We start from the raw sequence: 12,288 nt of genomic DNA, 5'->3' as shown, positions 1-12,288 counted from the left end.
CCCTTGCTGCCCTGTCAGGCAGCCTCCATACAGTGACCCCTGCCACCCCCCCCCCCCCCTCCCCTGCACCCGTTCCTTTGTATATCTGCTTCTATGCTTGTTATATAGAGTATTGTCTATAAAATGTGTTATACCTTTAAAGGGGTACTCCGCCCCTGGCATCTTATCCCCTATCCAAAGGATAGGGGATAAGATGTTAGATCGCTGCGGTCCCACTGCTGGGGACCCCGCTATCATTACTGCACAGAGCGAGTTCGCTCTGTGCGTAATGACGGGCGATACAAGGGCCGGAGCAGTGTGACGCCATGGCTCCGCCCCTCATGACCTCACGGCCCGTCCCCTTAATGCAAGTCTATGGCAGGGGGCGTGACGACCGCCACGCCCCCTCCCATAGACTTGTATTGACGGGGGCGGGCCGTGATGTCACGAGGGGCGGAGCCATGACGTAACGATGCTCCGGCCCCTGTATTGGCCGTCATTACGTGCAGAGTGATCTCGCTCTGTGCAGTAATGACAGCGGGGTGCTGGAGCAGCTAATCCCGGGGTCCCCAGCAGCGGGACCGCGGCGATCTAACATCTTATCCCCTATCCTTTGGATAGGGGATAAGATGTCTAGGGGCGGAGTACCCCTTTAAGTGATGTACCAGTGACCATGTGACCTGAGGGTGACCTATATGACCCCTCCTACTCTCCCCCATATAAGCCCTGGGTGGAGCTAGCTCATTCTCTTATGCTCTTCTCTACTGAATGCAGTGAGGTCAAGTCCTAGGTGAGTGTCTGGAGTCCTAAAGAGGCCAAAAGTCTACCACGCGGCCACGGATCCTAAAGTCCAGTACCCCACAGGTTAAGTCAAAGCCTGGTAAGCTACAGAAGGGGTGAAGTCAGTCATAGTCTGTCATAGTCAAGTCAGTCCAAGTCAATCTGTCTTCAGTCAGCGTGGCTCTGCAGCAAATTGTCCCAGTCCACCATAAGTCCCGGCAAGCCCTGAGGTCTCTGAAGTCGCTGGTCACCTCCGTGGGCCTGGCCAAGCTGTATAGACTGTTACACCTCTCTGACTCGGTAAAGCTGCCGTTGTTCCGTAACTTGGCGTCGGAGTCATTATTTGCCCCCGTGCCTAGCCCAGGATCCAGCGGTATTCCTTCGGGTGGTGTAGAGAATAAACCATGCCCTGGCGTCACGAACACAAGGGGTTAACACCCTCTGCCCTCATCACACCCTCACCACAGTGGGTGTTGTGGTGCCACAAGTGTGACACTTTAATGCAAACCAGAGTTTATAATGCACTTGGCACCGAGCGTTAAGTGTGCAAAGGATTCTGGTTCAAGTTAATCTATGTGCAGTTTTGCCAACTAAGGTTATAGGTCTACTCTTAAAGAGGCGGTAATCCTTCAATGGCCTTTGGACCCAAACTGTGCTGACTGGGTTCGGTCAGAGACCAATTTCTGATTTCAGTGCCAACATTGTGCACTCTGTACTAGGCAGCTGTGGGTGCCAGAAGGAATTCCTGACAAGGTAATGGCCTAGTGCTGATGAGGCATAAGGGCATGAAAATTCATGCTGTGATATTGAGTAACCTCCCGTGACCCATAGCGAGAAGGTATCTGGAGTGTAACAAGGTGCAATAAGGTGACACTTCCTGTCCAGTAGAGATCACAGTCTCCTCCTTATCATCACGTACAGGATTACAATCTCTATTCTACAGCTGGGGGCAGATAACACAAGATCCAGTATTAATAATAGGAAATGGTCACAGCTCCCCTCCTCCCCCTCCCTGCACAGTGACCTCTGCACCGGTCACAGAGCATGCCCACAACATTCTCCTATAGAAGTCAGTTCATGATTATAGGTTCCGATCATCCATGTGGCTGCTGTAAAGCACATCTCTAATTACCATTAAAGGAGTTCTGTGGTGAAAAATAACGTATCCACTATCCAAAGGGGATGAGCAATAGATCGCGGGGGGTCCGAGCGCTGGGACCCCCAGTGATCTCCTGAGCGGGGCCCCGGCAGTCTGCTTATCCCCTATCCTTTGGACAGTTCCTAACATGTACATAGGTGGCAGCAGAGAGCAGTGTGGTCAGACTGGAGAGACCTACACAACTTCCTCTGGAGAAAACAGCAGCTGAAAAGTCCTGGAAGGATTAATATTTTTATATAGAAGTAATTTACAAATCTGTTTAACTTTTTGCCACCAGTTGATTTGATAACTTTTTTTCCCCTCCGGAGTACCCCTGTAAGGCTCTTTTCTGGTGCAGAGGAAACTCTCAATGGTTCCTGTTGGATTTCCTGTAAGACGCCTCGCAGCAGACATTCTATACAGTCCAGACAGATAACATGTTCTGTCCTTCAAGGGATTCACATTCTTTAGATTGTCCTAGGAATAACAAGTAGTGGGAAAGATGATATCCAGCCACGGCCCGTTGTAATCTATTAGGATGCGTTCACACGGGTGGGTTTCCCACTGCAGATTTTCCGCCATGGAATCTCCGCAGCCTACAATCCGCAGCAGATTCCATTGACCTCAATGGACACTGCTGCAGATTTTCTGTAAAATGGATATTAAAGGGGTATTCCAGGCCAAAACTTTTTATATCTATCTATCTATCTATCTATCTATATCTATCTATCTATCTATCTATCTATCTATCTATATCTATCTATCTATCTATCTATCTATATCTATCTATCTATCTATATCTATCTATCTATATCTATCTATCTATCTATCTATATCTATTTCTATCTATATCTATATCTATTTCTATCTATATCTATATCTATTTCTATATATATCTATATCTATATATATCTATATCTATTTCTATATATATCTATATCTATTTCTATCTATATCTATATCTATATCTATATCTATATCTATATCTATATCTATATCTATCTATATATCTATCTATATATCTATCTATATATCTATCTATATATCTATCTATATATCTATCTATATATCTATCTATATATCTATATCTATATCTATATCTATCTATATCTATCTATATATCTATATATCTATATATCTATATATCTATATATCTCTATCTCTATCTCTATCTCTATCTCTATCTCTATCTCTATCTCTATCTCTATCTCTATCTCTATCTCTATCTCTATCTCTATCTCTATCTCTATCTCTATCTCTATCTCTCTATATCTATATCTATATCTATATCTATATCTATATCTATATCTCTATATATCTCTATATATCTATATCTCTATATATCTATATATCTATATCTCTATATATCTATATCTCTATATCTCTATATCTCTATATATCTATATCTCTATATCTCTATATCTCTATATATCTATCTATATATCTATATATCTATATATCTATATCTATATATATATATATATATATATATATAGATAATCAACTGGCTCCGGAAAGTTAAACAGATTTGTAAATTACTTCTATTAAAAAATCTTAATCCTTCCAATAGTTATTAGCTTCTGAAGTTGAGTTGCTGTTTTCTGTCTAACTGCTTTCTGATGACTCGCGTCCCGCGAGCTGTGCAGTTCCTATGGGGATATTCTCCCATCATGCACAGCTCCCGGGACGTGACATCATCATTGAGCAGTTAGACAGAAAACTTCAGAAGCTAATAACTATTGGAAGGATTAAGATTTTTTTTTAATAGAAGTAATTTACAAATCTGTTTAACTTTCCGGAGCCAGTTGATATATATATAAAAAAAAGGTTTTACCCCTTTAATTCATCATCAAGGCAGTGTTTCCCAACCAGGGTGCCTCCGGCTGTTTGCAACAGCCGGAGGCACCCGGGTTGGGAAACACTGACCTGAAGGATAGGTGATAAGTTATTGATCAGGTCTATGGGAGGTATAGAAACAGCTGAGCTACTACTGCATACTACTTGTGTATGTACAGGGACGGGGTGCCCCCCGGTGGTGGGTGCTGGGGGGTAAATCCTTATCCAGAAACTCTTCCAGACCGGTGCGCCGACTCCATGCCGACACTGGCCACCAGTGGCCGGGATCAGAGATAACTCCACTTCCGACCATTTAGCCCCCTAGATACTGTAATCAATAGTGACTGCAGCATCTAGGTGGTTCGATTCTAGTTGCCGCTCCTGTCAGGCCTTACTATATAATTGGGGGGGGGGGGGGGGGGGGGGGGGGTTTGTTGTCATGGAGACAAGGGCTTTCTGAAGGTTTTCATTGGTGCCATCTGGTGTTAAAGTGTACAATACAAGCGATATAGGGGAATCAAAAAAAAGTTTTAAAAACCAAAATTTTACCCCTTTTTACCATTTTTTATTTTAAATCTAAACTACAAAAAATTGTTATCCCTGCATTCAGTTTATTGAGGTCACATGGTGAACGGTTAAAAAAAATAATAATAATGATAAAAAAATACTACCCAGTGACAAATTTATATTTTCGGTGGATAGGAGACAAGAAAAAAAATCAAAGTAAAAAGTGACTAAAAAAAAGTCCCATATAACCCTCCCCCCCAATAGTACCAATAAAACTACAGCTTACCCTCCCTTACCTAAAAAAAAAGTTTTTTTTTTTTAACCTTCTAATGCCATACCAAAGCTTGTTTTATACCTAACCAATTGTACTTTATAACGGCAGCCTTCTTTTTTTTTTTTTTTTTTTCATGAAATATAGAGCGACCCCCCCCCCCCCCAAAAAAATAAATAAATAAATAAAATAAATAAATAATTTGTGGGGTGAATTTTAAATAAAGAAATGCAAATATGCTACTTTTTCAAGTTTTTTTGTTTTTATTTCTTTACACTCTTTTTTTTAGTTCACCTAGGGAAGTGTTTTCCAAACAAAGTGCCTCCAGCTGTTGCAAAACTACAACTCCCAGCATGCCCGGACAGCCGTTGGCTGTCCGGGCATGCTAGGAGTTGTAGTTTTGCAACAGCTGGAGGCAACCTGGTTGGGAAAGACTGACTTCCAGAGATGCTAAGTATAGTATTTTTCACATCCTATAAACATATATATCACTTGGCTCGGAATACATGACAGGAAAACCCTGCGATCCAGACCTGAGGGACTACGTGCTGCGAGGAACGACACATTTTCTCATTAATCTATGCCATGCGCGTATTAATGTCCACACCCCAGTTTATATTTATTCTCACTGTGCCAGTGGTGACCGATTAGACCGACCCGAGCCACATTACATTGTATCCTCATCTGTTAATAAACTATAAATAGCTTCATGATGATCGCCCTATGACACATAGTGATAAAAATCTATTACTTCTGATACCTTTTTATTTTGGCGCAAACATAGATGGCAAAAAAGGGGCAGCGTATTATAGTGTGAGGAACCTCACGTCCTCCACTGAGGAGCCAGTAGTCACACTGGGAGGGGAGCATCAAGGAGGGCGTATACAAGGCCATGACAAAGCATTTGTAGGTATCTGCAGGTAACAGGTTATAGAGCAGGAGGAGCTGAGCACATGATATATACAATACAGTACAATCTGCAGGGAACATGTTATAGAGCAGGAGGAGCTGAGCAGATGATATATACAATACAGTACAATCTGCAGGTATCAGGTTATAGAGCAGGAGGAGCTGAGCAGATGATATACAATACAGTATAATCAGCAGGTATCATGCTATAGAGCAAGAGGAGCGGAGTAGATGATATATATACAATACAGTACAATCTGCAGGTATCATGTTATAGAGCAAGAGGAGCTGAGCAGATGATATATACAATACAGTATAATCTGCAGGTATCATGTTGTAGAGCAAGAGGAGCTGAGCAGATGATATATACAGTACACTACAATCTACAGGTATCATGTTATAGAGCAGGAGGAGCTGAGCAGATGATATATACACTACAGTACAATTTGCAGGTATCATGTTATAGAGCAGGGGAAGCTGAGCAGATGATATATACAATACAGTACAATCTGCAGGTATCATGTTATAGAGCAGGAGGAGCTGAGCAGATGATATATACAATACAGTACAATCTGCAGGTATCATGTTATAGAGCAGGAGGAGCTGAGCAGATGATATATACAATACAGTACAATGTGCAGGTCTCATGTTATAGAGCAGGAGGAACTGAGCAGATGATATATACAATACAGTACAATCTGCAGGTATCATGTTATAGAGAAGGAGGAGCTGAGCAGATGATATATACAATACAGTACAATCTGCAAGTATCATGTTATAGAGCAGGAAGAGCTGAGCAGATGATATATACAATACAGTACAATGTGCAGGTATCATGTTATAGAGCAGGAGGAGCTGAGCAGATGATATATACAATACAGTACAATCTGCAGGTATCAGGTTATAGAGCAGGATGAGCTCAGCAGATGATATATACAATGCAGTACAATCTGCAGGTATCATGTTATAGAGCAGGAGGAGCTGAGCAGATGATATATACAATACAGTACAATCTGCAGGTATCATGTTATAGAGCAGGAGGAGCTGAGCAGATGATATATACAATACAGTACAATCTGCAGGTATCATGTTATAGAGCAGGAGGAGCTGATAATATATACAATACAGTATAATCTGCAGGTTCCCAGCGGTCGGAATACTCCTTTTCATATTTTTTGTCTTTCTTGATCTCCTCTTGTATCTGCTACAGAGTTGGACATAGATGCCATATTGTGGCATCCATCATCCAAAGGCTTTTACCGCCCCCCCCCCCCCCCCCAAAAAAAAAAAGTATATAGAAGCATGGTCATTTACATTTTTTTCATCTGGTCCTAGTGTATGTGATAGTATAAACATATGGGAAGACTGTGATGTGAAATCCCTTATATACACTGATACTTATTATTAGGGATGTCCCGATACTGAGTACAAGTACCGATACTTTAATTCTAGTACTCGCCGATACCAAGTACGAGTACTTATATTTTAAAGGGAATCTGACCCCAGGGTGACGCGGTCTCTGGCGCTGCTTACCGTATGATATGTGGGTCCTTGTTGTGTACAATGGAGGCGGCTGCTGTAGTATGAGCCAAGATTTCTCTCTTCTCCATTGGACAGAACAGGGAATTTGCATGAGACCGATGCCTCCGGAGCGATTGCGCTGATGAGCAGCGGTAGAAACCGGGTCACCTGACCTATCTACCTACAAATTGAAGTTAGTGCAGGTGACTCTGCTGTAAGATTGTCTTTAATAGTAGGGAGTATCCCCTTATAGGTTGCATAGATAGTTGCAGACATTAGACAGCAGGACCCCCACATGTAGACAGAAGCCCCCTGTTGTAGACAGCAGCCCCCCTTTGTAGCCAGCAGGACCCCCCCTGTAGACAGCAGCCCCCCTTTGTAGACAGAAGCCCCCCTTTGTAGACAGCAGGACCCCCCTGTAGCCAGCAGTCCCCCTTTGTAGCCAGCAGGACCCCCCTGTAGACAGCAGCCCCCCTTTGTAGACAGCAATCCCCCTTTGTAGACAGCAGCCCCCTTTGTAGCCAGCAGGACCCCCTGTAGACAGCAGCCCCCCTTTGTAGACAGCAGGACCCCCCCCCTGTAGACAGCATCCCCCCTTTGTAGACAGTAGCCCCCCTTTAGACAGCAATCCCCCTTTGTAGACAGGACCCCCCCTGTAGACAGTAGCCCCCCTTTGTAGACAGCAGGACCCCCCTGTAGCCAGCAGGACCCCCCCCTGTAGACAGCAGCCCCCGTTGTAGACAGTAGCCCCCCTTTAGACAGCAGCCCCCTGTAGACAGCAGCCCCCCCTGTAGCCAGCAGTCCCCCTTTGTAGACAGCAGCCCCCCTTTGTAGACAGCAGGACCCCCTTGTAGCCAGCAGTCCCCCTTTGTAGCCAGCAGCCCCCGTTGTAGACAGTAGCCCCCCTTTAGACAGCAATCCCCCTTTGTAGACAGCAGCCCCCTGTAGACAGCAGCCCCCCTTTGTAGACAGCAGGACCCCGCTGTAGCCAGCAGTCCCCCTTTGTAGACAGCAGCCCCCCTTTAGACAGCAATCCCCCTTTGTAGACAGCAGCCCCCCTTTGTAGTTGCTCACTGTCTGGTGTCTCCGCTCCGCATGTATGTCACATGCTCCTCCATAAGACGCCATAATGCGGACGGCAGAACGGGGCAGCGGCAGTGATGTGAACGGGAGGATGGGCAGCGAAGCGCTACACCAGGTATCAGATTTGGTATCAGGGACATTAGACGAGTCCCCGTTACCATCCGGATACCGATACTAGTATTGGACATCCCTACTTATTACCACCCCATTCCAGGTGATAAGAGTCCAGCACTTCTGAAGGTCATGTGAAGGACACCTAGAGATGGTGAAATGTTTTTTTCTTCTTCTTTACAGTCATGACATCCAATATAGAGGGTGTGTCGGCCTTTTCGTGCAAACTGCGGTGGTGCACGAGGTAGGGTGAAGTCATTAGTAAAAAAAAAAAAAGATGGTATCCAGCAAGAATTATTAAAAGGGGTATTCCATGAAAAACTTTTTTTTTCCATATCAACTGGCTCCAGTAAGTTAAACAGATTTGTAAATTACTTCTATTAAAAAATATTAATCCTTCCAGTACTTATCAGCTGCTGAAGTTAAGTTGTTCTTTACTGTCTCGCCACAGTGCTCTCTGCTGACACCTGTCTGTCTGTCTGTCTCAGGAACTGTCCAGAGCAGGAGCAAAACCTGATAGCAAAGTTATCCTGCTCTGGACAGTTCAGAGGTGTCAGCAGAGAGCACTGTTGTCAGACAGAAAAGAACAACTCAGCTTCATCAGCTGATAAGTACGAGAAGGATTAAGATTTTTTTTAATAGAAGTTATTTACAAATGTGTTTAAAGGGGTACTCCGGTGAAAACCTTTTCTCTTTAAAATCTACTGGTGGCAGAAAGTTAAACATATTTGTAAATTACTTCTATTAAAAAATCTTAACCTTTCCAGTACTTATTAGCTGCTGAATGCTACAGATGAAATTCCTTTCTTTTTGGAACACTGATGACATCACGAGCACAGTGCTCGCTGCTGACATCTCTGTCCATTTTAGCAACCGTGCATAGCAGATGTATGCTAAGGGCAGCATGGTGGCTCAGTGGTTAGCACTGCTGCCTTGCTGTGCTGGGGACTTGGGTTCAAATCCCACTAAGAACAACAATAAATAAAGCGTTAATATTATTATAATAACGTCAGCAGAGAGAACTGTGCTCGTGATGTCATCAGAGAGCATTCCAAAAAGAAAAGAATTTGCTCTGTAGTATTCAGCAGCTAATAAGTACAGGAAGGATTAAGATTTTTTTAATAGAAGTAATTTACAAATATGTTTAACTTTCTGCCACCAGTTGATTTGAAAGAAAAAAGGTTTTCACCGGAGTACCCCTTTAACTCTCTGGAGCCAATTGATATGAAGAAAAAGTGTGTTTATTTTTTATGGAATATCCCTTTAAGCCATAGCGTAGTACAAGGACGCGTTTCGGCGTGGAAGCCTTCCTCAGCTGTCTGCCTTAGGCAGACAGCTGAGGAAGGCTCCCACGCCGAAACGCGTCCTTGTACTACGCAATGGCTTAATAAACTATTCCATGACATCCGTCGCTCACAGAACATGGCGTCTTTTTACCTGATGTTTTTTTTTTTTTCTCATTGGAACAGTATAGTCTCCCTTTATATACCAGCCAAATGGAGGCCATAAAAGACAATCATGGCTTCTTGTCAATGGCCCCTATGGGAGGTGTTTGACTCGTACGTCAGGAACTTTCCCAGTGTACACATAGAAATAAAACCCCACGTGAAGCGGCCGTCCATGAATGAGAGGAGTCGTAGGGGCGAGCAGTGATGTTTTATTGATGCATTGCCGATTCGACCCGCCACGTCTGCAAATCCTCTTGTGTCATGGCCGTCACGCCAAACAACACCACTATCTGTATTACTGCAGTTTCATGGCTGAAGTTTTCGGAAATGTTTATTGACCTCCAGTTATTTTGACTCCTCATTTATAGGGCGAATACTAAACAGTTCTTAGAAAGCCACGAGCGGGACCGGGAAGTCGTTCATTTTACTGCTCCCGGAGAACAAGTAGGGCTTCAGGGACTGACCCGGTTCATGTGGAGGCACCATCAGGGACCGACGGCAGTCACAGGACTCCAGGCAGGCGGCCAAATGCCCTGACTATGTGCAATGTTTACCCAGTTATGACAGGATCATCATGTGTAACTGATAAGGGCCCCGGGTTCAGGGAGTGCAGAAAGGCTCGGTGATACCTGCCGGCGGAGGAGAGTCTTCCTGGTACGGGCAGATCAGCTTTTCTAGATTTCATGATAAATCCACAGTTATGTTATCAGTTTAGGAGCTGGGGATCCAAATATTAAAGGGGTACTCCGGTGGAAAACTTAAATTTTTTTTTTTTTTTTTAAATCAGCTGGTGCCAGAAAGTTATACAGATTTGTAAATTACTTCTATTAAAAAAAAATCTTAATCCTTCCAGTACTTATTAGTGGCTGTATACCACAGAAAAAAAATATTTTCTTTTTAGATTTCAGTTTAGGAGCTGGGGATCCAAATATTACAGGGGTACTCCGGTGGAAAACTTAAAAAAAAAAAAAAAATGTTTTAATTGAAATCAACTGGTGCCAGAAAGTTATAAAGATTTGTAGATTACTTCTATTAAAAAAAAATCTTAATCCTTCCAGTACTTATTAGCGGCTGTATACTACAGAAAAAAACTATTTTCTTTTTAGATTTCTTTTCTGTCACGACCGCAGTGCTCCCTGCTGACACCTCTGTCCATGTCAGGAACTGTCCAGAGCAGGAGAGGTCTGCTATGGGGATTTGCTCCTACTCTGGACAGTTCCTGACATGGACAGAGGCGTCAGCAGAGAGCACTGTGGTCAGACAGAAAAGAACTATGCAACTTCCTCTGGAGCGATACAGCAGCTGATAAGTACTGGAAGGATTAAGATTTTTTTTTTTTTTTAATAGAAGTAATTTACAAATCTGAATAACTTTCTGGTACAAGTTGATTTTAAAAAGATTGTTTTCCACCGGAGTACCCCTTCAAAGGGGTTGTCCAGTGAAAAATAACTTAGCCCCCTGTCCACACAATGTAGGATAAATGTCAGATCGTGGGGTCCGACCACTGGATCCCCCATGATTTCCTGCACAGCCCCCCCCAGCTCTCCCCAGGAATGGAGCGTGTTGACCCCTGCACAAAGCGGCAGCCGACTCCCCCCTCCATGTATCTCTATGGGAGAGATGGAGATGCAGCGTCCGTTCGTGCAGGGGTCGCCGGGGTGCGGTGCAGGAGATCGCGACCTATAATTTATCCCATATCCTTTGGATACAGGATATGTCTTACTGCACCACAGTCCTTTAAGTTAGAGGGAAATATTGCAATGCTGGTCAGACTTGGTGAGTTTAAAATATTGGAAAGAGAAGAGTCCAACCTCTCAGGCTGGGTTCACACTGTGGAATCTCTGGGCAGAAATTCTGCCGGAGATCGAGCCTGCGGCACTAGGACCGCGAGGACTACATTGCCGTCCCCTTAGATGTCAATGCATTTCTAAGCAGATCTCCCAAAAGATCCACCCAGAATGCATTGCAGTCTATGGGGGCAGCAATGCAGTCTTCTCGGTCCTAGTGCCGCCGGCTCGATCTCCGGCAGAAATTCTGCAGTGTGAACCCAGCCTTACATCTGCAGAGAAAAGACGTCTTAGTGAGATCTTTCTAGTGATCTTTTTATACCATGACAAAGGGGGCATCCTCTACATCTAGAGGAAAGAAGGTTTCATCATTATCACAGACAGAGATTCTTTACTGTAAGAGCAGTGAGACTATGGAACTCTCTGTCACATGATGTTGTGATGTCTGAGTCAATAACAAGTTCAAGGGGGCCTGGATGTATTTTTGGAGAGTAATAACATCGCTGGTTATGTATATTAGATTAATAGGGACAGAACGTTGATCCAGGGACTTATTCTGATGCCATATTTGGAGCCGGAAGGAATTTTTTTATCTTGGTATCCCTTCCCAATTTTTATTTTTTATGTTTTTTTTTTTTTTTTTGCCTTTTTTTGGATCAACACAGAAGGGACACAATAGAAATATAGGTTGATGTTAAAGGTGTACTCCGCTGCTCAGCGTTTGGAACAAACTGGTCTGAACGCTGGAGCCGGCGCTGGGAGCTAGTGACGTCATAGCCCCGCCCCCTCAATGCAAGTCTATGGGAGGTGGCGTGACGGCATATATTAGACGCTACCAGCAGATGGAGCCAGATCAGGACTCCAGATATGGATTGTTATTGGACCTGAGGAAGGCACACAGATGCTCCGAAACGCGTT

This window comes from Hyla sarda, chromosome 9 (assembly GCF_029499605.1).
Source record: "Hyla sarda isolate aHylSar1 chromosome 9, aHylSar1.hap1, whole genome shotgun sequence".
Lineage (NCBI taxonomy): Eukaryota > Metazoa > Chordata > Amphibia > Anura > Hylidae > Hyla > Hyla sarda.
The sequence above is the reverse complement of the archived record's forward strand: the minus strand, read 5'-3'. Positions refer to the sequence as shown.